Genomic DNA, 22,035 nt, shown 5'->3' with positions numbered 1-22,035 from the left:
CCACTAATGACTTAAAAGGTAATCGACCTTGTCAGCCAGTTGGGTGATTTATAAACCTGATCCCACATCACAATCACAGGAACTTGTTTATACAAATGGCAGGGGTCATGCCCCAGACTTGGAGTTTGCAGAAGACCTAGGGGCTAACTTAATCTCCCACTCCACATTGTTCCTAGATTTATATAGTGTTGGCCTAGTTTATAGTGAGCTGAAGCCTCTGAGAAGTGATCGTCTCTGCCTCCTGAGAAAAGTGAATTACACACCCACTGCTAGAATGCTTGTCTTGAAGCACAGCCTCAGTTGTGGCACTTCCAATTCAAAACCTTTGGTTGTTCCCTTCTGCTTCCAGAATAAAGCTCAGACCCGTAAGTTTCATACTGAAAGCCATCTATGACCTCCTGAACTATTTTTCTTGGTTTCAGAGCCCACGTTTGTTCTCATCCTGGTTGCTGATTCTTGGATACTTTCTGCACATTGCCCTCAATGATTTTGTTCCTACTCCACCCTGACAAGCCTGACTGTCCATTAGCTGAAACTCTACCAGGGTTCTGTCCCTTTGGCTTCTGTATAACATGTAGTAGAACAAGGGGCTGAAATCCCTATTCCTGTTACACTGAGGTCACAGCTAAAGCAGTTCTTCCCACCCCTTTATTTAATAGAAATATGATACCACTGAACTTCCCAAATAACACTACAGAATAACATAGCCCAACACTTGTGCCCATGAGAAGCCTGTGGGTTACAGTCAACTCTGGTCCAATGAAACAAATGGGAACAGTAAGAAAGGCCTGGAAAACTCCTGCTTGGTATTTCTCCAAAGGGTTCAGCACTTCTATGTCCTTAATACAGAGGGCATTATCCCAGATTGCCAGTTTCCCGCTTGCCCAGGTATTAATAACACATGATTCCAGACAGGTGACTCCCCTTACTATTAATCCAAATAGTCAAGTTAATACATTCCTCTGGAGGAAGTGAAGGGAACAAAACTTGACTGATTGGAATAGGGTGTGAGAGATTTGAACACAGGTCTAGGAACAGCAGCAAAATAAGTGGAGTGGCCTCAGCACACCAGGGTAAGAAGCAGGAGAGTGACAAGGAGTATTTGATCTGTGCTGCCATAGATATAAAGTGAAAGAACACCCGTAAAAAACCCAGGATGTTGGAAACCCCTTTTATCAGTCACAGGCTAGTCAGGAGATAGCAACCAGGCAGAACTTTTAAAAGGGAGGGTTTAACAAAAAGAATTACTAGGATGAAGAGTAAATAGGGATAAGGCAGGAATAAAATTGAGAAAGAGCCCTTATAAGGTTGAGATTTAGATATAGTTGGAAAGTTTGTGGCTGTAGCCTTCTGAATGGTAAAAGTTTGTTAGGTGTCACAAGCCAATGGTGACAAGCAAGAAACCCCTTCTTGAGGTGCTAACAAAATTTGTCAGAAAGCTGCCTGACTGTGTAATGGACCCACAGGGAATGCAGCTGGGATTCCTGCAAATGTATTGGGAAACTGCCCATATTGGGGTACAGAGGTTAGTGAATTCCTTGGAAAACCAACCATGAAAGCAGGGGGTACTTCTGAAACTCCCTGGGAATCCAGCTGGGCTGCCACTGAATGCATTGGGAAGCAGCCTTGGCCTTTGGAACCACTAAAACTCCCTGGTGGTGAGTGTCACTGACTGTCCTGCACAGGAGGGGAGCAACACAGGAGCCAGAGGGAAGCCAAGCACACAGGACCAGGAAGTCTTTATTTTAAAGTTCCTCTAGCGCCCTCTGCTGACAAAAATTAACATTGCGTGTAGCTGACAAGGACAATGTTTAGAGGGTTTAGCTCCTGTTCTACAAACAGGCCAAGGAAGTGTTGATGTGGGGTTCAAAGTAAAATTGATAATTGGCATCCACTTCTACTTTAAAAGTGAAACTGAAGAGGAACCTGAAGAAGAGTAGATTAACGATAAGGTTATATTTACTGAAGAAAGACACTGAAGACCCTTGCCAAAGGAGGAAGAAAAATTGAACATAAAGTAGAGGAGTTTACAACAGAACTTTCTCCTACAATTCTCATCAGAAGGCAGACAGAGGTGGAGGTGGAGGAGGATTGGAAGAGGGGAAAAGCTCTGTCTCAGAGACGTGACAAAAAGAAGTGGGGGGCAAGTAAATGGGGTTAAGGGAGATAGATGGTGGTGGCAAGGTGGCTGCTGAGAGCAAGCTCAAAGGACCGCTGACCTTTGGGTTAGTATGATAGTATGAACTGGTCAGGGCATCAGGAGAGTGTAATGTTGCTAGGAGATTATTCATGATTAGACTGCTGTTGCAAATATTGATGGTCTATATTTTTGTGAAATGAAGGGAAAGAAAGCAATGGTAAAACAAAAGACGGCTTGTAAGGCTGGATAAAACAAGCCTTCCAAGACTTTTATAATGTGACAATTTTTTAAACCAGCAAATCAATTTTTAACATTTTTGTAACTAGAAATAATACTCAGATAAAGAAGTTCATTCACCAGTCTCTCAAGGGCCAGATCACTTCATTTCTTAGATCTGTGTCATGGGGAAAAAAACCAAAGCTTTTATCCAAGGAAGAAGATAGAATATAGTTGATTTACTCAAGAATTTATGATTTATACTGTCACCCCCAATTCATGGGTTCTACCAAGCCCAAACACTGTTTATCAGTGACCTGCTTTCCTTAATAGAATAACACGTCACAGGCTTCCTTCTACTAGAAAGAGATCAGGAAGGAAAAAGTGGCTTCCTTTCAAGCATGCACAATGTCAAAGGCAACCCACCCTGGCAGACACCTGGTCTTGGTGCGTGCTCTACTATGCGAGCACTGACACTTGGTCTTGATGTTGTCAGTATCTCTCTATCTCCAGAAATGGTTTGTTCTGGAAATTTTGCAAAAGTCAATGTAAACAGAGTGGAGGGAAACAAATCTGGAGTCATTTCTTAGATAAAATTGACAAAAATTGAGTAATGTTAGATTTGTGGGTGTGGCTGAGAAATGAACTGAAGCTCAAAGTGATAGTTGCTGGGACAGAATTCCACAGCCATCCTATAGCTCTGTCCTCTGTCCCCAGAAACAAAAACCACTGAGGATTTAAGATCATGGGGGCAGAGAAATTTACAAGACACATTTAACAGGAAGTAAGGAAGCCTGGACATGAAAAAGCCTGGAAATAGCAACATGGGCCTGTATCAGAGGGATCTGGAGAGAGGATTAGGTCTGATTCTGGAAGGGTAGGTGCAGGTGTCTGTCCTGTGTGACCACTGAAATGTCCCCCCACACCACACACTCGGGTCCAGTCTCGGCCTTCATGAAAGTGTACAGTTATCCCCTTTTACCATGCAAGCAGTAATTACTGAAACAGTTTCAACAAATTCAACATTACATGCAGTTGTTAGACTCTGAGGGCTCTCTTCCAGTGTCTCTGGACACAGGACTCAATACAAAAACAGGGCCCTGGCCTCAGAGGCCCACAGCCCAGTCTCCTGAGACAGAGTGAAAAGGAAGCTCAGTACTTGTCAGACAGGTCAGCAGGGCTGAAGCAATTGGGATCTTTGCTACTGTGGCCCCATTGATTGGCTTCTCAGTCAGCCATTGAGTCCTCATGTGCACAACCCGTGAGTCTCTGAGCATCTCTCTGGCGTTGCTATACTCAAGACAAGCAGGAAGAAGAGTCATCAGGCTGAAGAGCCACAGCCCACCCTCCCAATTCTTCTCTGTCCACAGATGGTTCTAAGAGGATCCCAGGGAGGCCCAGGAAGGAGGGAGCTAAGATACTGACCCTGCCAGGCACAGCCCTACTCAGACCAAGCTTCTCCCACTGACACTGGATGGACAGCACCTGGAGAGACAGGTCTGGGAATCACTCCATGGCTGGCCTTGTCTGTATTTGGGAATGAGATCACATTTCATAAGTCATCTTTTAGCTCTGCTGACAGCCCAGGATCAGCACTGGGCATGAATGGAGAGAGTGATCACATTGAGAAAGAAGGGGAGGCAAGCCTGACTGAAACCTGCTATAGGGCTCATCCTCTTCTGATCCCCCAGGATGCTCAAGCATCCCCAGGTACTTCTGTGACCTGATCAGTTAAGCAGTTTTGGCAACTCTTGGTGCTCTTGGCTTTATCATAGTTCCCCCAAACATGGAGGCATATTTTTTTTGCAAGTCATAAATGGCCTGAATGATAGGTTCTCAGCATGTCCCAAGTGTCTAGAAAAGAAAGTAAAAGGCATAAGGAATATCAGGTGAACAAAAAGACTGACAACACCTTCAAAAGGAATGAGAGATATTCAAGATTTCAGCCTGTGATCATGGCACCCTTAGATACCAAGGGTTGAAAGGAACATTCCTAAAGCTGGTTGGCTTCTCCTGGTAACTCTAGTAAGAGTCATTTAAATGGGGCTCACCTGTGTTGTATTTGCTTGCCTGACCACTGTGCTACTGTGAGCTACACCTTACCTAGGTCTGATGTATTTAACGGAGAGAAGGAGATGCCATGATAGAACAGGATTTTTCAACTTCACCACTATTGAAATGGTGGGCCAGATGGTTGGTTGGTTTTTTTTTTTTTTTCTTTACAGGACTGTCCTGAGCACTGCAGGATATATTTATCCACTCTTGCCACCACCATTTGATTTTGGCAGCACAGTCCCCTGGTGGGACAACCAAACATATCTCCAGACATTGAAAATGTTCCCCTGAGTGACTACATTGACTCTGGTCGAGAACCACCTTCTAGAATGAAGCTATATAGAATAAGACCCAGAAACTTCCATGAGTAAGATGATGACAAGGAAGGAGGAGTGGGAGAAGGGCTGCAGATACAGAATATGTCTGCTCTGCCTCCTAGGAAAAAATGTATTCCTGTACACTGAATGCACACCTCAGTGAAGTGCGTGCCTGTGGCCCTTCTAAATAGACTTTTCTGGTGCTGTGGATGTTGGAGGAAGCACTAAAACAGGGGTGCTTCACACTAGCTGCACATTCTGAGGACTTGGGGAGATACTGAAAGTCCCTTGCCCACACTACACCCCAGGCCAGTTCCTCAGACTGGTGGTGGTGGTGTTCCAGGCATGGGCAGTGTTTAATGCACTATAGGTGGCTCCCAGGTGCAGCTGAGATTGATAACCACCAAGCTGTAGGAAGTGGTAGGCTAACATTCAAGAGCCTTGGCCTCATGGACTACATGGTTCAACCCTCTTCTCTGTTGCCTGCTGACTGCCAGGAAGCCTGGCACAATGGACCAAACAGCTCAAAACCTCAGATCTCTCATCTCCAGCTGGGGGCAGGATGCCTTCTGCACAGTCATTCTGATGTGAAATGAGGACGTCCTCAGTTCCTTGTAAGGCCAGTTGTATGTTGGTTTCCATTTCCTGTAAAGAAGACTGGACAAGGGTAGAAAGCAGACCTGTTCCAGAAAGGGAGTCACTGATAGAGTCAGACCACAGGTCTCTGTAAAGTTATTTGACCAGGAAGGGTAAGGAAGAGGGAAGGAGAAAGGCACGTGTTCATGGACAGGTTCAACCACCATCTTATGTTATTTCTTAGGAGGAATATTTTATATCAATTTCAGGCCTCGTATTGTGTCTTCTCAAAGCAAATAGCTTGATTTCATCCTGGAATGATAGTTCTTCTCTGAGTAACTAAGTGATATCATTCCTAACCTTTGTAACCTGTTTAGCAGTTGCCAAAGTACCTGAATATCCTGCCACATTGGTCCATGCAAGCTGAGATGGTGGCTCCTACTAAGGGAGGGCATGGAAACACATTCTAGCTGTTATTACAGCCCCACCCTCATTTCTGCTCAGGAGCCGGTATTTTTTGGTAATGTGGGAGTTTCTAGAACATGTGATAGCTCATTGGACACACCTGCGAAACAATACAGACCTACTGGAAAAGGGGATTCTCTCTGCAACTCTAAGTACCTGAGAGGGGATAGCCAGAAAACTGTGAGTGCAGTCACAGTCCTGCAGCAATACAGCCATCACATCTCTGTCATCTCAGCAACAGCTCAGCAAATCCAGCAGCACACATTTGTCATTTTCTTATCAGGTGCAGGCTGGTGTTTCTTCAGAAATCCTTCAGACTTCCTCCTTCCAAACCCACAGTGGAGCCTGTCATCCAGTGGCTTTGCCTCCCATTGCTCTAGGGCAGGATATGTGCTCTTCCAATGGACCACCAGGAGATAGCACAGCACCACAGTGTGACCTAGACTCATGATCTGACACAGGACCAAGACCCCCTCCCCAGGCACAGGCCAGGAATTCCCTGGTCAGCTGGAGAAACTCTGGCGGGAAATTATGCTTCTGCTCTGCCTCACTGTAGCTTCTCTAGTGATCACTCACATCTACTCTACTCTAGGGATGTCATGTCCCTTCCATCAGCCTTAGCTTCAACAACCTGACCAAGGAATGACCACCATTCTTGGCTGCTGACTCCCAGGACCAAAGTACAGAAAACTGGGCCTATAAGAAGCTTCATCTTGCTGAACTGAAAGGAGGAGCTCAAGGAGACAGAGCAGATTGGTACCTCCCCTTTGGCATCTATATTCCAGAGAGAGCGAGCCTGGTTGTTCATTTCTACTGGTTCTCATTAGAATCTTAGTGGTCCCCTAGGAAACCTTGCAGTACGACCTCCCTCAGAGCCTTGAGTCCTCAATTCTGATGCCATCAGCCCTGCACCCAAGTTTGTCTAACAGGACAGCAAGGTGGCACTGATGGAGGAAAAGCAGAGTGGGACCAGATTGCCACTCACCAATGATAGGAGCTAATAATTCGCTAGAAACCATTTTCTGTATCTGCATAGCACAGACCTCACATTAGATAAACACAAAGTGGTGTAATTGTACCTAAATAAGATTACAAATATGTTGGGAAAGAGAAGACCAGAGTAAGACTTTTTTTTGAGGCTGTCTTGGTATGTTGCTCAGGCTGGCCTAGAATGGAGACCCCCCTGCCTCCACCTCTCAAGTGTTAGGATTGCAGGTCACCACATCCACTGTCACCACATCCAAATAATGTTTTTAAAGTCTCTCCTTGGAGCTGTCCCTCACCTGAGCCTCCTGGTCCCTGACTGCCAGGGAGAGGAGGCTGGTATTTCTCCTAAGACTTTCCCACTGGGGTGATGCCTCTGGTGGGGGTGCGGGATGGCAAGGACAGGAAGCAGGAGGCAGAACAAACTGCTCACCTCAGGCTAGGAAGCAAAACAGAATGAAGGAGAGGCCAGGGTCTCACAGCCCCCTTGGATTTCACATACTCGGTGACCTAAGGGAACTCCCACTAGGCTGCATCTCCTAAAAATTCCACTACCTCCCAATAGTTCTTCCCTGGGAAGAAGCCTTTAACACAAGGTGGATGGGGGGATAGTCGAGATACAAACTGTAGCAGGTAAGAAAAATCTAGCTTCGTAATTCAGTGTATCCCTAATTGAAGGAAACAATTACATATTTATTTTAATAGATGTAGAAAATGCACTTCATAACACTTTACATCTATTAATGATGGAGAAAAGAAATAATAAAATAAGGAGAGAACCTATTGGACCAGATAAAGGCTCAAGACCAATAATACATACCACCAGTTATCAAACTGTGTTCCAGGAATCCAAAAAAATCTTCCATATCTTTTCTTTCTTTTTTTTTAAATTTTCATTTTATTCATATGTGCATACAATGTTTGGGTCATTTCTCCCCCCTTCCCCCCCACCTCCTTTTCCCCCTGCTCCCTCCCTCTTCCCCCCTCACCCCCTCACTATGCAGCAGAAACTGTTTTGCCCTTATCTCTGCTTTTCTTGAAGAGTATGAGCAATAATAGGAAGGAACAAGGGTTTTTGCTAGTTGAGATAAGGATAGCTATATAGGGAGTTGACTCGCATTGATTTTCTGTGCGTGTGTGTTACCGTCTAGGTTAATTCTTTTTGATCTAACCTTTTCTCTAGTTCCTGGTCCTCTTTTCCTATTGGCCTCAGTTGCTTTTAAGGTATCTGCTTTAGTTTCTCTGCATTGAGGGCAACAAATGCTATCTACTTTCTTGGTGTCTTACCTATCCTCACCCCTCCCTTGTGTGCTCTCGCTTTATCATGTGATCAAAGTTCAATCCTCTTGCTGTTTGCCCTTGACCTAATGTCCCCATATGAGGGAGAACATACGATTCTTGATCTTTTGGGCCAGGCTAACCTCACTCAGAATGATGTTCTCCAATTCCATCCATTTACCAGCGAATGATAACATTTCATTCTTCTTCATGGCTGCATAAAATTCCATTGTGCACAGATACCACATTTTCTTAATCCATTCATCAGTAGTGGGGCATCTTGGCTGTTTCCATAACTTGACTATTGTGAATAGTGCTGCAATAAATATGGGTGTGCAGGTGCCTCTGGAGTAACCTGTGTCACAGTCTTTTGGGTATATCCCCAAGAGTGGTATTGCTGGATCAAATGGTAGATCAATGTCTAGCTTTTTAAGTAGCCTCCAAATTTTTTTCCAGAGTGGTTGTACTAGTTTACATTCCCACCAACAGTGTAAGAGGGTTCCTTTTTCCCCACATCCTCGCCAACACCTGTCGTTGGTGGTGTTGCTAATGATGGCTATTCTAACGGGTGAGGTGGAATCTTAGTGTGGTTTTAATTTGCATTTCCTTTATTGCTAGAGATGGTGAGCATTTTTTCATGTGTTTTTTGGCCATTTGAATTTCTTCTTTTGAGAAAGTTCTGTTTAGTTCACTTGCCCATTTCTTTATTGCTTCATTAGTTTTGGGAGAATTTAGTTTTTTAAGTTCCCTGTATATTCTGGTTATCAGTCCTTTGTCTGATGTGTAGCTGGCAAATATTTTCTCCCACTCTGTGGGTGTTCTCTTCAGTTTAGAGACCATTTCTTTTGATGAACAGAAGCTTTTTAGCTTTATGAGGTCCCATTTATCTATGCTATCTCTTAGTTGCTGTGCTGCTGGGGTTTCGTTGAGAAAGTTCTTACCTATACCTACTAACTCCAGAGTATTTCCTACTCTTTCCTGTATCAACTTTAGAGTTTGTGGTCTGATATTAAGATCCTTGATTCATTTTGAGTTAATATTGGTATAGGGTGATATACATGGATCTAGTTTCAGTTTTTTGCAGACTGTTAACCAGTTTTCCCAGCAGTTTTTGTTGAAGAGGCTGCTATTTCTCCATCGTATATTTTTAGCTCCTTTGTCAAAGACAAGTTGGTTATAGTTGTGTGGCTTCATATCTGGGTCCTCTATTCTGTTCCACTGGTCTTCATGTCTGTTTTTGTGCCAGTACCATGCTGTTTTTATTATTATTGCTTTGTAATATAGTTTGAAGTCAGGTATTGTGATACCTCCTGCATTGTTCTTTTGACTGAGTATTGCCTTGGCTATTCGTGGCCTCTTGTGTTTCCATATAATTTTAACAGTAGATTTTTCAAATCTTTGATGAATGTCATTGGAATTTTGATGGGAATTGCATGAAACATGTAGATTACTTTGGGGAGTATCGACATTTTTACTATGTTGATTCTACCAATCCATGAGCATGGGAGACCTCTCCACTTTCTATAGTCTTCCTCAATCTCTTTCTTCAGAAGTGTATAGTTTTCCTTGTAGAGGTCTTTCACATCTTTTGTTAGGTTTATACCTAGGTATTTGATTTTTTTTGAGGCTATTGTAAATGGAATTATTTTCATGTATTCTTTTTCAGTTTGCTCATTGTTAGTGTATAGAAATGCTAATGATTTTTCTATGTTGATTTTATATCCTGCTACCTTGCTATAGCTATTGATGATGTCTAGAAACTTCTGAGTAAAATTTTTTGGGTCTTTAAGGTATAGGATCATGTCGTCTGCAAATAGGGATATTTTGACAGTTTCTTTACCTATTTGTATTCCTTTTATTCCTTCTTCTTGCCTAATTGCTCTGGCTAGGAATTCCAGTACTATGTTGAATAGGAGTGGAGATAGTGGGCATCCTTGTCTGGTTCCTGATTTTAGAGGGAATGGTTTCAGTTTTTCTCCATTAAGTATAATGCTGGCTGTAGGTTTGTCATATATAGCTTTTATAATGTTGAGGTACTTTCCTTCTATTCCTAGTTTTCTTAGAGCTTTCATCATGAAATGATGTTGGATCTTACCAAAGGCTTTTTCTGCATCTATTGAGATGATCAAGTGGTTTTTGTCTTTGCTTCTGTTAATGTGGTTTATTACGTTTATTGATTTTCATATGTTGAACCACCCCTGCATTCCTGGGATGAAGCCTACTTGGTCATGGTAAATAATCTTTTTGATGTGTTGTTGAATTCGGTTTGCCATTATTTTGTTGAGGATTTTTGCGTCAATGTTCATTAAGGAGATTGGCCTATAGTTCTCCTTTTTGGAGGTGTCTTTGCCTGGTTTTGGGATAAGTGTAATACTGGCTTCATAAAATGTGTTTGGAAGTTTTCCTTCCCTTTCTATTTCATGGAACAGTTTAAGGAGGGTTGGTATCAGTTCTTCTTTAAAGGTCTGATAGAATTCAGCAGAGAATCCATCAGGTCCTGGACTTTTCTTTTTGGGGAGACTCTTGATTGCTGCTTCAATTTCATTTTGTGTTATAGGTCTATTCAGGTGATTAATTTCCTCTTGGTTGAGTTTTGGATGATCATATGTATCTAGAAATCTGTCCATTTCTTTAAAATTTTCAAATTCATTTGAATATAGGTTCTCAAAGTAGTTTCTGATGATTTCTTGGACTTACATGGTGTTTGTTGTTATCTCCCCTTTTGCATTCCTGATTCTACTAATTTAGATTTTTTCTCTCCTTATTTTAGTCAGGTTTGCCAAGGGCCTATCGATCTTGTTTATTTTTTCAAACAACCAACTTTTTTTCATTAATTCTTTGTATGGCTTTTTTGGTTTCTATTTCGTTGATTTCAACTCTTATTTTTATTATTTCTCTCTTTGTATTTGTTTTGGGTTTTGCTTGTTCTTGTTTTTCTAGGAGTTTTAGATGTATCATTAGGTCATTGATTTGGGATCTTTCAGTCTTTTTAATATATGCACTCATGGCTATAAACTTTCCTCTCAGGACTGCCTTTGCTGTGTCCCATAGGTTCTGGTAGGTTGTGTTTTCATTTTCATTGACTTCCATGAACTTTTTAATTTCCTCTTTTATTTCATCGCAGATCCATTCTTCATTAAGCAATGAGTTATTTAGTTTCCAGCTGTTTGCATGTTTTTTGTCTTTACTTTTGTTGTTGAGTTCTACTTTTACTGCATTGTGGTCAAATAGTATGCATGGTATAATTTCTATTTTCTTACATTTGCTGAGACTTGCTTTGTGCCCTAGGATATGATCTACTTTGGAGAAGGTTCCATGGGCTGCTGAGAAGAATGTATATTGTGTAGAGGTTGGATGAAATGTTCTGTAGACATCTACTAGGTCCATTTGATCTATTGCATATTTTAGATCTTGGATTTCTTTATTGATTTTTTTGTTTGAATGATCTATCTATTGATGATAATGGGGTGTTAAAGTCTCCCACAACCACTGTGTTGGCATTTATATATGCTTTTAGGTCTTTCAGGGTATGTTTGATGAAATTGGGTGCATTGACATTGGGTGCATACAGATTGATGATTATTATTTCCTTTTGGTCTGTTTCCCCTTTTATTAGTATGGAATGTCCTTCTTTATCTCATTTGATCAATGTAGGTTTGAAGTCTACTTTGTCAGAGATAAATATTGCTACTCCTGCCTGTTTTCGGGGGCCGTTGGCTTGGTAAATCTTCTTCCAGCCTTTCATCCTAAGCCTATGCTTATTTCTGTCAGTGAGATGGGTCTCCTGTAAGCAACAAATTGTTGCATCTTCCTTTGTAATCCATTTTGTCAAGTGGTGCCTTTTGATGGGTGAATTAAGTCCATTAACATTAAGCATTAGTACTGATAGGTATGTGGTGATTCCTGCCATTTAGTTGTCTTAGTTGTTTGAAGGTTTGATTGTGTGTACCTAACTTGATGTTACTCTCTACTGTCTTGCTTTTTCTTTTCCTGTGGTTTGGTGCTGCCTGTCTTTTCATGGTTAAGTTGGGTTTCACTTTCTGTGTGCAGAATCCCTTGCAGAATCTTTTGTATTGGTGGCTTTGTGGTCACATATTGTTTTAGTTTCTGCTTATCATGGAAGACTTTCATTGCTCCATCTATTTTGAATGTTAGTTTTGCTAGGTAGAGTATCCTGGGGTTGAAGTTATTTTCTTTCAGTGCCCGGAAGATCTCACCCCATGCTCTTCTTGCTTTTAATGTTTCTTTTGAGAAGTCTGCTGTGATTTTGATGGGTTTACCTTTGTATGTTACTTGTTTTTTCTCTCTTACAGCCTTCAATATTCTTTCCCTAGTTTCTGAACTTGTTATTTTAATGATGATATGTTGTGGGGTAGTTCTATTTTGATCTGGTCTGTTTGGTGTCCTGGAGGCCTCTTGCATCTGTATGGGAATATCTTTCTCTAGATTTGGGAAATTTTCCATTATTATTTTGTTGAATATATTATGCATACCCTTCGCTTGCACCTCTTCTTCTTCGATGCCCATGATTCTCAAGTTTGGTCTTTTGATGGAGTCAGTGAGTTCTTGCATTTTCTTTTCACAGGTCTTGAGGTGTTTAATTAATAGTTCTTCAGTTTTTTCTTTAATTACCATTTCATCTTCAAGTTCTGAGATTCTGTCTTCTGTTTGTTCTATTCTGCTGGATTAGCCTTCCGTTTTGTTTTGCAGTTCTATTTTGTTCTTTTTTCTGAGGTTTTCCATATCCTGGCTGTTTTCCTCTTTAATGTTGTCTATTTTTGTCCTGAGTTCATTTATCCGTTTATTCATCCTGTTCTCTGTTTCACTTTGGTGTTTATACAGTGCTTCTATGGTTTCCTTTATTTCTTCTTTTGTTTTTTCAAATTCTCTATTTTTGTTGTCTTGGAATTTCTTGAGTGTCTCCTGTACATTTTGGTTGACCCTATCCAGTATCATCTCTATAAAATTCTCATTGAGTACTTGTAGTATGTCTTCTTTTAAATTATTCTTGTGGGCTTCATTGGGTCCTTTGGCATAGTTTATCTTCATTTTGTTGGAGTCTGGATCTGAGTTTCTGTTTTCTTCATTCCCCTCTAGTTCCTGTACTAATTTTTTGCTGTGGGGAAACTGGTTTCCCTGTTTTTAATGTCTTCCCATCATTGTCTTTGGTGTTGTTACTGTCCTTGTACTGTATGCAATTAAGTATTTTCTAGCTTGTAATAATAACAATGGTAATATTTAGAATGGAAGGGTGAGCTGAGATGGAAAGCAAGAAGTTAAAGAAAAGGGGAAAACAAATACACAGACAAGAGGGAGAAAGCAGAACAAGGTTTCAGACAAGAAAGTTTAAAGGTATAAACAGGGAGCATTAGTGTACTAATTGACAGTAAGCTGAACAGACATTAGAGGAACAGAGATAGGATTGAAAATAAAAAATAAAAAAAAATAAGATAGGAATAAAAATAAAAAAGTAAATGAAAGAAATATCTATATATTAAAAATGAATTAAAATGGAAAATAGAAAATTAAAAAAGAAAAAAAAAGCCCTCCAAGTTCAAATGCAATGCAGTTTCAGTCTTAATAATTTGGGTGTCCATCTCAGTCTCCAATCCTGGAGATGGTGCCTCAGATGTTGTTCTGTAGTTGTCTCATCAAAGGGGATGCATAAAGTAGAACAAAACTGCACACACACACACACACACACACACACACACACACACACACAAAACAAAAAAACAAAAAAAACCCACCTAGTGTCTCAAGTTCAAATGCAATACAGTTTCAGTAAGTTTTTCCACTTGCGGGTGTAATTCGGTTGTTCTCTCATCAAAGGTAGGGAGAAAAAGAAAAAAAAGAGTCTGGAGACAGTTCTGAGAATGGAATCTGCAGCTGTGGCTTGCCTGCCCACTACTGTCAGCCTGCTGTTGCTGGAGGTGTTGTTTATGCAGATCTCTGGGGTGAGCTTAGCACTCACATGGCCCTGCAGGCTTTGTTTGTTCAGAGTTCTCCTGTGTGGGAGCCTCTGATACAGTCTTTCCCCTTTCCAAGCACTGGGAAAGGTGATACTGCAACCACACTGTCAGGCCTGCATGTTTATTTACAGTTCATGTGGGAGGTGGGTCTTCCCCCCTCTCCTGTGAAGTTTTCCTCCCACTGCCACTTTCACAAGCTTTCCTGCTCCTGATTACTGGGTGGTGCTGCTGCTCCTGCCAGCCGCCTGTTTACAGTTCACATGGGAAGTGGGTCTTCCCCCCTCTCCTGTGGAGTTTTCCTCCCTCTGCCACTCTCACAAGCTTCCCTGCTCCTGGTTGCTAGGTGTGCCCCCGCTCCCGCCAGAGGCTCTCCTGCCTGCCTGGCTTGTTTATTTACAGTCCTGGGAAGGGTTCCCTTCCCCCAATCTTCAGCGCTCAGGGCGCCCCACCCTCTTTCCAGCGTGTCTTTATTGCTCTTATTGCTTATTACTCAGTTTCTCTTTTTTCCCCGGGTGGAGGTCAGTCTGTCCAGGGGGCTATGCTGCTCTGGCCCAGGCTTGTCTGTGGGGCTACCGCGGTACCGCGAAGCTCACCTGGTCTGCGTCTTCCCAAGCCATCTGGGTGCAGGCAACTGGTGGCCCGGGGGCCCTCCTTGTTTCTCCGTTTAATGTGAAGTGGAGATTCTCTGCGCCACCTGGAGGTGTGGAGGGGTCAAAGTTATGCCTTTTCTCAGTGATTATGCCTGCAAAGTGTGTCTCTGGTGTCTCTCCAAGATTTCACTATAGGAGGCTCACTTTCTGCTTCCTCCCTCTAGCTGCCATCTTGAAATCCTTCTAGTGCCTTTGTCATAGACAAGTTGGTTATAGATGTGTGGCTTCATATCTGGGTCCTCTATTCTGTTCCACTGGTCTTCATGTCTGTTTTTGTGCCAGTACCATGCTGTTTTTATTGTTACTGCTTTGTAATAGAGTTTGAAGTCGGGTATCGTGATACCTCCAGCATTGTTCTTTTGACTGAGTATTGCCTTGGCTATTTGTGGCCTCTTGTGTTTCCATATAAATTTAACAGTAGATTTTTCAATCTCTTTAATGAATGTCACTGGAATTTTGATGGGAATTGCATTAAACATGTAGATTACTTTTGGGAGTATAGACATTTTTACTATGTTGATTCTACCAAGCCATGAGCATGGGAGATCTCTCCACTTTCTATAGTCTTCCTCAATCTCTTTCTTCAGAAGTTTATAGTTTTCCTTGTACTGGTCATTCGCATCCTTTGTTAAGTTTACACCTAGGTATTTGATTTTTTTTGAGACTATTGTAAATGGAATTGGTTTTATACATTCTTTCTCAGTTTGTTCATTATTAGTGTATAGAAATGCTAATGATTTTTCTATGTTGATTTTATGTCCTGCTACCTTGCTATAGCTATTGATGATGTCTAGGAGCTTTTTTTTTTTTTGGTGGCACTGGGGTTTGAACTCAGGGCCGCATACTTGCTAGGCAGGTGCTCTACCACTTGAGCCACTCCGCCAGCGTCTAGGAGCTTTTGAGTAGAGTTTTTTGGGTCTTTAAGGTATAGGATCATGTCATCTGCAAATAGGGATATTTTGACAGTTTCTTTACCTATTTGTATTCCTTTTATTCCTTCTTCTTGCCTAATTGCTCTGGCTAGGAATTCCAGTACTATGTTGAATAGGAGTGGAGATAGTGGGCATCCTTGTCTGGTTCCTGATTTTAGAGGGAATGGTTTCAGTTTTTCTCCATTAAGTATAATGCTGGCTGTAGGTTTGTCATATATAGCTTTTATAATGTTGAGGTACTTTCCTTCTATTCCTAGTTTTCTTAGAGCTTTCATCATGAAATGGTGTTAGAACTTATCAAAGGCTTTTTCTGCATCTATTGAGATGATCAAGTGGTTTTTGTCTTTGCTTCTGTTAATGTGGTTTATTACGTTTATTGATTTTCATATGCTGAACCACCGCTGCTTCCTGGGATGAAGCCTACTTGGTCATGGTGAATGATCTTTTTGATGTGTTGTTGAATTTGGTTTGCCATTATTTTGTTGAGGATTTTTGCGTCAATGTTCATTAAGGAGATTGGCCTATAGTTCTCCTTTTTGGAGGTGTCTTTGCCTGGTTTTGGGATAAGTGTAATACTGGCTTCATAAAATGTGTTTGGAAGTTTTCCTTCCCTTTCTATTTCATGGAACAGTTTAAGGAGGGTTGGTATCAGTTCTTCTTTAAAGGTCTGATAGACTTTAGCAGAGAATCCATCAGGTCCTGAACTTTTCTTTTTGGGGAGACTCTTGATTGCTGCTTCAATGTGTTATAGGTCTATTCAGGTGATTAATATCCTCTTGGTTGAGTTTTGGATGATCATATGTATCTAGAAATCTGTCCATTTCTTTAAGATTTTTGAATTTATTTGAATATAGGTTCTTGAAGTAGTCTCTGATGATTTCCTGGACTTCCATGGTGTTTGTTGTTATCTCCCCTTTTGCATTCCTGATTCTACTAATTTGGGTTTTTTCTCTCCTCATTTTAGTCAGGTTTGCCAGAGGTCTGCCGATCTTGTTTATTTTTTCAAACAACCAAGTTTTTGTTTCATTAATTCTTTGTATGGCTTTTTTGGTTTCTATTTCGTTGATTTCAGCTCTTATTTTTATTATTTCTCTCCTTCTATTTGTTTTGGGATTTGCTTGTTCTTGTTTTTCTAGGAGTTTTAGATGTATCATTAGGTCATTGATTTGGGATCTTTCAGTCTTTTTAATATATGCACTCATGGCTATAAACTTTCCTCTCAGGACTGCCTTTGCTGTGTCCCATAGGTTCTGGTTGGTTGTGTTTTCATTTTCATTGACTTCCAGGAACTTTTTAATTTCCTCTTTTGTTTCATCAATGACCCATTGTTCATTAAGCAATGAGTTATTCAGTTTCCAGCTGTTTGCATGTTTTTTGTCTTTACTTTTGTTGTTTTGTTCTAGTTTTATTGCATGGTATAATTTCTATTTTCTTATATTTGCTGAGACTTGCTTTGTGCCCTAGGATATGATCTATTTTGGAGAAGGTTCCATGGGCTGCTGAGAAGAATGTATATTGTGTAGTAGTTGGATGAAATGTTCTATAGACATCAAGTAGGTCCATTTGATCTATTGCATATTTTAGATCTTGGATTTCTTTATCGATTTTTTTGTTTGGATGATCTATCTATTGATGAGAATGGGGTGTTAAAGTCTCCCACGACCACTGTGTTGGCATTTATATATGTTTTTAGGTCTTTCAGGGTATGTTTGATGAAATTGGGTGCATTGACATTGGGTGCATATAGGTTGATAATTGTTATTTCCTTTTGGTCTATTTCCCCTTTTATTAGTATGGAATGTCTGTCTTTATCACATTTGATCAATGTAGGTTTGAAGTCTACTTTGTCAGAGATAAGTATTGCTACTCCTGCCTGTTTTCGGAGGCCATTGACTTGGTAAATCTTCTTCCAGCCTTTCATCCTAAGCATATACGTATTTCTGTCAGTGAGATGGGTCTCCTGTAAGCAACAGATTGTTGAATCTTCATTTTTAATCCAGTTTGTCAAGCGGTGCCTTTTGATGGGGGAATTAAGTCCGTTAACATTAAGCGTTAGTACTGATAGGTATGTGGTGATTCCTGTCATTTAGTTGTCTTAGTTGTTTGAAGGTTTTATTGTTTGTACCTAAATCGAGATTGCTGTCTACTTTCTTGCTTTTTCTTTTCCTGTAGTTTGATGCTGCCTTCCCTTTCATGGTTATGTTGGGTTTCATTTTCTGTTTGCAGAATCCGTTGAAGAATCTTTTGTAGTGGTGGCTTTGTAGTCATATATTGTTTTAGTTTCTGCTTATCATGTAAAACTTTTATTGCTCCATCTATTTTGAATGTTAGTTTTGCTGGGTAGAGTATCCTAGGGTTGAAGTTATTTTCATTCAGTGCCCGGAAGTTCTCACCCCAAGCTCTTCTTGCTTTTAATATTTCTGTTGAGAAGTCTGCTGTGATTTTTATGGGTTTACCTTGTATGTTATTTGTTTTTTCTTTCTTACAGCCTTCAATATTCTTTCTCGGGTCTCTGTATTTGTTGTCTTAATGATAATATGTCATGGGGTAGATCTATTTTGATCTGGTCTGTTTGGTGTTCTGGAGGCCTCTTGCATCTGTATGGGAATAGATTTCTCTAGATCTGGGAAAATTTCTGTTATTATTTTGTTGAATATATTACACATTCCCTTTGCTTGCACCTCTTCTCCTTCTTCAATGCCCATGATTCTCAGGGTTCATCTTTGGATAGAGTCAGTGAGTTCTTGCATTTTCTTTTCACAGGTGTTGAGTTGTTTAACTAATAGTTCTTTGGTTTTTCCTTTAATTACCATTTCATCTTGAAGTTCTGAGATTCTGTCTTCTATTTGTTCTATTCTGCAGGAGCCCTCCTGCAGAGGCTGTGCACAGGCTGGAGGTGTGGAGGAGTCAAAGTTTTGCCTCTTCTCGGTGGTTTTCCTGTAAGGTGTATCTCCAGCATCTCTCCAAGATTTTACTTTAGGTGGCACACTTTCTGCTTCCTCCCTATAGCCGCCATCTTGGAATCTCTGACAGTTGTCTTCTGATATTTTGGTCATGCCATACTTAAATAATAATAAAACCAATATTATAAATTAGATATCTTATCATACAAGTATTTCAAGAAAAAGAGAGCCAAAAATTTTGACAATGGAAAAGAAATGAACAAAAAGAGCAACAAAACATCCACACATCATCCAGGGTGGGAAAGCACCTTGAATCAGCAAGACAGGAGCACTGATTGAGAGACAGGTGAGGAGTTGGCCTGGATGCATGAAGGAAGTCAGGATTGGGGTTCCAAAGTCTCTCATGCATGATGGAATGGGGTTAAGATGAAGGTCTGAGCAAGTATGAGGTATCTCTTTCCTTGATGACTTCCCCCCTAACTTGAGGAATCCCAAGTTAGAGCTGAAAAAATGGACAGTCCTGATAGAAGATGGGAAATACATTTTGGACATGCTGAGGAAAGATGAGCCATAGTAAACTATAGGCTCAATTCTTCCTTGACTCTGAAACCTTCTCACTGGTTCCCATGCCCAATCATTCCAAGCTTTTCAAGTGTGCTGGGCTTTGAACACATCTGTATGACATGGAGGGCAGGTGTGACCAGCAGGGACTGAAGTTATCATGGTCCTCTGTTTTTAGAAAAATGGAACCATTTCCAGCCTCTCTGATAAGCTCTTGTTAGCTCAGTTCTTCTTCCTGTGAGTTCTCCAAATGCAGGGATAAATGTGTTTGGGACTGGGGCTCCTGCATATGATTGGGGATCTCAAAGGAGTGTAGGGTCCTGCTTCTAGGAAGCTTGCTCACCCAGAATGTCTGACCACAGAAGATCCACACTGGGACTGTGGAATGAGATGATACTTCAAGAGAGACTTGAGACTCCAGCTAGACAACGAGCTTTCATGAAAGGAAAGTTGAAAGGGACATCACTTGTAGTTGAAAATACTTTTTGTTTATTGAACCATAATATGGTAAATCATGTCTCTTTGAAGAGTGGGGACTAGAGCTGCAGAATGTTTAGCATGCAGTGAGCTAAAGGAGAACTCATTATTTAGCTAACTAATCAGATTGAGACAGACTGTCCTGTAAGTCTAAACGTTTGACTTTGCTCAATCATGAACTGGAACTTTCCCATGATGAATTTTTCTGCCAAGGCAAAGAAAAGCAATCCCCCCCCGCCAAATTTAATTTAATCCAGGTAGATTGATTTCTGGTAATCACACAGTTTAATTAAGATTAGAGTACCAAGGATGTCAGTTGGCTAATAAATCCCCAAACCTCTATCAAATGTGAAGCAACTCTCAGTAAGACTTTCCATCTTACTGCATTTTTGTTTGATTTCTTTGATTGATGAATCATCCAAATTACCAAAGGCCTCAATAATCTCTAAACACCAGCCCAAGTGCAACACGCCCATTGACCTTTAAGTAAAATTTTATTTTGAAAAAAAAATAAAACAAGTGAAGGCAAAAATGAGTTCATCTTGAATGTTTTAGAATCTTGTTTGTGCTCACAAAAAGTGTTCCATACCCTTTTATCAACAGAAACTCAATTTATTAACCACAGGAAATCAGTAGGCAACAGAAAATATACTCAACAACCCATTAATTGCCATGTGTTAGGAGTGGCAAAGTAAATATAAAGGAAATGATAAAATTGTATTGTGGAATCTTACCATCTAGTCAAAAAGCAAAAATAAGCCAGATTTCTTCTGTTTTTCTATGCAGGGTATCAAACTCATTGCCTCACATATGCCAGGCAAGGTTGTTACTGCTTAATTTCACCCTGAAAAACCAGATTTTGCTTTTATATAAATTTCACTGAGAATATCTTCCAACTTCCTTATTTTTGTTTCTTCTCTTATAACAATATATTCAGCACATTCATTTAGGAAATATATTTTCTGATTCCATAGTATATGCCAATCACTCTGACACATTTTCGCTGGACGAATATGACTCTTGCTTTCATAGATCTTTCATTTTAGTGGAGAGAAAGATTACATAAAAATTGTCTTGATCATGATATATGCTATGGAAATAACAAAGAGGTAACAAGGAGGGTGACTGGTGTGCCATTTTAATTAGATGGTCAAGCAAGGCCTCATTGATGTGGTGACATCAATTGGAATCTGAGACAAGAAGTTATGTGAACATTTGGACGAACAGTGTCCTAAAAGAGTGAACACCACTTGCCAAGGCTCTGGGCTCAGCCTGATCTTAGCATGCTTAGGAACAAAATGAAGTTAATTATTAATATTTATTATTTTGGGACACATGAAGGAGTATAACAATTTACAAGCCATGGTGTGTGTCATAAAGGAGCTCTGTAACAGAGACAGGTATAAACAGAAGACCAGACAGCACATAACTACCTGTCAGAGATAGAAGCATGTGCATGGTACAGACTAAGAAGGAAGAACGATTGATTCTCTGAAGTGTGTTTCAGGGAAGTTTTCACAAAGGAGCTGATAAAAAAGCAGGATTCTGAAATCAGTAGCATTGGAAAGGCAGGAATAGGGTTGTACTGGGAAAACAATATACAGAGAACAGTGAATATAAACACTTACAGGCTGTGTTTCTTATTGGTGGACACTACAGGAGAAAAAAGTGTCAAGGCACAGGGGCCAGGCCATGGTCTTTTATTCTGTGCATGGTGGAAGCTAACAAGAGCTCTGGGAAAGGAACAACAAGACTAGATTTGTGTCTTAAGTATTTTGGAGGTAGGATAAAAGTGGGGCAGCTCTAGAGGCAGTGAGAGAAGTAAGCTGAGGATAGTGGCAAATGATCTGAGAAAGAGGAGAAATCAGAGTGGTTGTTAAGAGTCATGAAAGGGTTGATTAGCCCCTGGCTATAGTAGGATGAATGAATGAAAATGACTGAATGGTGATTGACTAGGTGGGCAGAATGCTGTCTGCTGGAGAGAGGTCCTGTCCTTGCATGCCAATGTGCTCTCTCATTCATAGACAAGAGAGTGAGAAAGTACTTAAATCATTTTTGAAAGATGTGTCATTTCAATCCTAATACCCCTACTGGGTAGGATTTATTTTTATTCTTCAAATGAGGAGTTATTATGACTCTGTGAGGTTCTAGAACAGGCCAGAAATTAGATGCAGTGGGCCTGACAGAAAACCAGGTGCTCATGCTTGTGAATGGCTTTGTGCTCTGCCTAGAGGATCAATGACAGAAATAGATTGATTATATAAGTCCTAAGAAAAGCAAAATTCATGAGAAATTGTAACTCTCTACAAGAGGATATAAAGGGCTTCCAGAACATTCCTGCTCTCTAGTCAGAGGAGTCTCTCTTTGACATCCACTTACCCTGAAAACCTTTTTTATTTTCAAAAATTTTAAAGCATTCTCTTTTTATTCAAAACATCCATCGAGGCTGCAGAGAGCATGAAGCCTCTGGGAAGAGAGGAGAACTAAGAACCGACAGGTTTGCATGCAG

This window comes from Castor canadensis, chromosome 1 (genome assembly GCF_047511655.1).
Source record: "Castor canadensis chromosome 1, mCasCan1.hap1v2, whole genome shotgun sequence".
Lineage (NCBI taxonomy): Eukaryota > Metazoa > Chordata > Mammalia > Rodentia > Castoridae > Castor > Castor canadensis.
The sequence above is the reverse complement of the archived record's forward strand: the minus strand, read 5'-3'. Positions refer to the sequence as shown.